The sequence below is a fragment of the Poromitra crassiceps genome (genome assembly GCF_964638095.1).
Source record: "Poromitra crassiceps genome assembly, contig: HAP1_SCAFFOLD_1284, whole genome shotgun sequence".
NCBI classification, from domain to species: domain Eukaryota; kingdom Metazoa; phylum Chordata; class Actinopteri; order Beryciformes; family Melamphaidae; genus Poromitra; species Poromitra crassiceps.
In genome coordinates, this window is record NW_028151126.1 from 8371 (window position 1) to 13125 (window position 4755).

The following is a 4755-nucleotide window of genomic DNA, read 5'->3' on the forward strand; positions in this document are numbered from 1 at the left end:
CCACAGTTGGCTGTAGTCTTTCTGTGGGATTGGCAATGACGCTGAGCAAACAAATGCCACTCCCCTCCTCCTCTCTGCAGGCCACATGTGCAGATTGAGGAAGTGGTGTAAAACCCCGGCACGCCACAGGGCGGCGCCAGAGCCACAGCGCAACGTCACACAACAGCGAGCCAGAGGCAGAGCCAGAGCCAGTCAGATCAAAACAACTCTTACATTGTACACCTGACACCAGACACCAGTCACCATTGCATCTTGTACTGACACTGCCACTGCCACTGACACCTGACACTGACACTGACGCACGCACGCTAATGTTCAGGGCTCAGTGGGCACCTACACTTGTGTCACAGGTGGTGTATCACTCATGGTCTCACTCTCATTTGCATACTGTGTGTGTTTTCAGCAGCATCCAGCTCTTGTCTGTTCAAAACCACCTGCAAAAAGTCTACTGGAAGCAGCAATCACTGACATTTGACTCCATCAATGGAGCGAGAGAGTAACTCTGAGCAGGAGTGTTGCATGCTGGGAAGAGGCAATGAGATCAGTAGATGCTTCCTGACTATACTGATTCTACTGACTGACAACCATCGTTCATGAGAAAAACATCAATGCTTTAAAGTCCAGTTGAAATAAATTACTACATAGGGATGGTTGCTTCACTTGTTCCCTTTCTTTCCCAGAATCCTGGCTACTTTGACTTATCTGCAAGCGATATGTCAGTGTGGCATGTTCCCAACAACAGCCCACTGAAGAACTGGAGAAGCACAGCCATCCTACGATACCACACAGCCAGACGCATCTTATACGCATATGGGGGGAACCTCTTTGGACTCTTTACAGTAAGATCTACTGTGCCTTAATACATTCTGCACTTGGGTTATGTATGTAACCAGTAGCCTACAAGAAAGATGTTCCTTTCCAAATGTATCCCTGCTCATTCCCTGTTCCTTAAAGGATGAACTGTTGAGTTGACTTGCAAGGCTTGAGCTTAGCAGGGAGTGAACAGGGATTTGAATCAGGGAGACATTTCATTCACACCAATCAGAATGACTCACATGAAACATTTGATCATGTGACTCTTGTTCATTTGCATTTCACCTCAGACCAGACAGGACACTGCTTTCAAGTCTGAAATTGACCTAGAATTGGTAGGAAGATGAACACTTCAGCTTTTCACCAACTGGAGCGCTGCTAGATAGATGATGTCACTAGGTTGACTGTACAGTAGAGTACAGTAAAGTAGAGTATAGTACAGTACATAGAGTACAGTATTTTTACAGCACTTAACTGGTAAAAGCACTACATTTAAAATGTTATTTGCAGTACTATTAGTTTAATGATTGAATGTGTAATGTTTCACTGTGTTTTGCTGTAGGAAAATATCACTAACATTTCATTTTTGCAATTTTAAGCGTTACCCAGTGAGGTACAATGAAGGGAGTCCAGGCAGTTATGCATCATCCTTCCCTATCATATATGATCATGGAGATGGAGAGACTGTTGACATGTTTTATGGAGCCATTACGAGACGTAAGACGAGACGTGAGCTCAAATGAGCATGTTGTGTGTACTAGCAGATAGTCTATGTGCTGCTCTTGTCTTCTGCTGTGATCTTGGTACAATATAGAGCAGCGTTTCTCAACTGGTGGGTCGGGCCGTTTTGATTGGGTCGCGGACATTGGCCAACAAAAAAAAAAAAAATCTTCTTTTTTTTCATATTTCATTTGAGTTAAATTCAGATTATTGAAACTGGATTAGCCTGACCAGTTTTACTTGTTTAACAAGCTGAAGCATATGCTCTGCCTGTAATTCAAGAGAAGTCTGCATTTTCATTTCATATTTAATTTTAGTTCAATTCAGATGATTGAAACTGGATTAGCATGGCCCCAGTTTAATTAAAAGTTATGACCAGTTTAACTAAAAAGCATATAGCCTGCCTGTGATTCCTTTTTATTTCATATTAGTTAAATTCAGACTATTGAAACTGGATTAGCATGACCAGGTTAACTTGTTTTATTATTATTATTATTATTATTATTATTATTATTATTATTATTAACTTGTTTAAAAACATATAGGCATGTAATTCAAGATAAGTCTGCCTTTTATTTCATAGAGTTCAAATAAGACTTTCTGAGCATGACCAGTTTGACTTGTAAAAAACATATAGGCTTGTAATTCAAGTCTGCCTTATTTCAATTGGTTTTTAGCCGTAGTTGCACTTCTGTTGCACTTTTTTGTTCATTTGAGGTTTATAACAGTGCATGAAGGCATTGTGTATTAAATTAATGCGCTATTTTTTGTGCAATCAATTTGAGTGGTTTAAAAAAAAATCTGAAATTTGGGTCGAGACTTCATGACAAGGAGAATAGTGGGTCCTGATGCGACAACAGTTGAGAACCACTGATATAGAGTGTACTAATGCACAGTATGTGCAGGTTTCTGTGCTCATGTGATCTGTCCAGTGAAAGCTCTTTGCATCTATCTAGCTTCAATCATCTTTATTTACACTAACTTTACACATGCAGACCCTAGACTGATTGATCGATCAATCAATCTATATCTATCTATCTATCTATCTATCTATTTATTTATTTATTTATTTATTGCTTCTCCATCAGGTCAGTTTGCCGCAGGCTACATCACCTTCAGAGCTATCAACGGTGAGCGTGCGGCCACTGCCATCTGCTCTGGGACCAAACCATCAGGAGTCGATATTGAACATGTGAGAGTTGATTTTAGTGACTACTTTGACACAGTACGTCAGTAATGGCAGATATTACAACAAAGAAGTATTCCAGGGTTAGGTTACTGCAGAACTAATGTAAGACAGAGGAAAGTCTTCATAAGTATCACAAGTATATAACAACACAAGTCTCTATGTGTTTTTATTTTTTTTACTCTTTTTTTTTTTAAATACAGTTCTGTATTGGTGGAGGAGGACACTTCCCTGACAATCCACCAAGCCAATGTGGAGACTTCACTGGCTTTGACTGGAGTGAATATTGGAGTGCATCCAGCGAAATTACTGAGGCAGCTGTACTGCTCTTCTATCGCTGATGTTGACTCATCTTCTTTGCATCTCTGAGCTGGGCCCATCTGTATCACCATGCAATATGGCCAGGTTTACATCTGTCTTAGTTTCTAAGTTGGAATGATAACTCCAGACAACACTGATATCATCTACAATAATAGTATCATATTACAATCACAATCCTAATATTATTAGGATTGTGTGCACTGTACAGTAAGCTATAGTTTACTATAGGCTTTACATTATCAACGTGATTCTATCTTCTATCTTCCTGCACTTTATTAAAATGTGCCAGTCCGTTATATCATTCACTCATTGATATACACGCCCCCTTCATTCCTTGTCCAATCACTGTCTCCCACGGTTTCCCTCTCTCTGGACTATACCCAATCAGCTAATTTCCCTCGTTTTTCTGCTGGCCAATCAACTGAATGAGTTGTATAAAAGTTCCCATGTATCTCGCTGTGTTGTAACTCACCTATGTGCTGTCACTTCTCAGTTGCTGAAACCTTGTTGAAAGCAATGTTTCGCCCCACCTCCTCCCCTGATCACCACCAACGTCATGGCTCCTGATGAATTCCCTATGGGGGGAATTCTCTATCCTATAAATCACTGCCGTCCTCCGCACATCTCAGAAGGAACCGTCATCATATCATGGAGTAATAGGCCAAATCAAATTACTATCAATAAAGTTTATTTGTACCTTCTCTCTAGTCTCTCATTATTGAAAATGGGTGAATTGGGTGGGAAGTGAAAAAGGTGAATTTGTTTCCGATGATTGCTCTGCGTGTTTTTGTATGGGCCAAAGAAGAATGCCTCCTACTAAACACATTCAAGAATGGTTTCATGGGCAGAAAGTTGAAGTCCAACTCCTTCCATGGCCTCCCAAATCACTAGATCACTAATCCTTGTTGGCACTTTCTAGAAAGAAGGAATAAAGCTTCCACCTCAAACAACTGGAGACTTTACAGTCCAACATCAGTCTAATATCCCACCACACAGAGATTTTTAGTAGGGAAAAAAAGCATGCTGTTTTTTTTTTTTTTTACATCTCTTGCCACCAGGGGGTGCTGCAGCACCTACCGCACCCAGCTTCCCGCGCCCTTGGGCTAGCTATAATATTAATAACACAAGAGATTATGTTTAAAAAATTGTCCCTGTATTTTCCTATTGTCTATTATTGTCTATTGTCTATTATTGTACTGTATTATTGCTCTTCTGTGAACAGGGCACAAGATGTTTTTCCTCTGTAAATAAAGGTTACTGTTTAGATCACCTTTCTCATTCTAGTGTTGCTCATGAAGCAAGTTATTCACTAGTGACTTGTTGTTTAGACACATTTGTCATTCCTAAATGTCACCACAATTGCCATCGACTTAAAACCCTTTCTTGTCACTGAACGCAACATGCAAAATACCCGCTGAATAAGTGTCCAAATGTTCATGTAATTCTGGCCAATACTCCACTTCTGTTATAACGTTTCAGTCTGGAAGATATAATCTTTAGGACTAAAAGGCTAAATGAATAGCTTAGAAAATGAATAGCCCCGGGGGCCCATGGTACTATTAATCTGGCCCTGGATATATGGGAGTAATAGCAGGTAGGCTATCACTGTCCCTGATTCCTGAGGGTAAATTGAGTAATGCTGCAGAGAAGAGGAGAAGACACAGAATAATGACATCACAACAGTATAATCCTAATGTTAATTTAAAATTAAATAT

General features: G+C 40.0%; 1 long non-coding RNA gene across 1 annotated transcript; it reads left to right on the top strand.

Moving 5' to 3' along the window:
* The first annotated feature begins 684 nt into the window (after positions 1–684).
* On the top strand, positions 685–4067 carry LOC310771807. Its single transcript, XR_014552463.1, has 4 exons — positions 685–839; positions 1413–1530; positions 2622–2725; positions 2923–4067. It is a non-coding gene; the product is annotated as an uncharacterized lncRNA (long non-coding RNA).
* Positions 4068–4755: the final 688 nt, after the last annotated feature.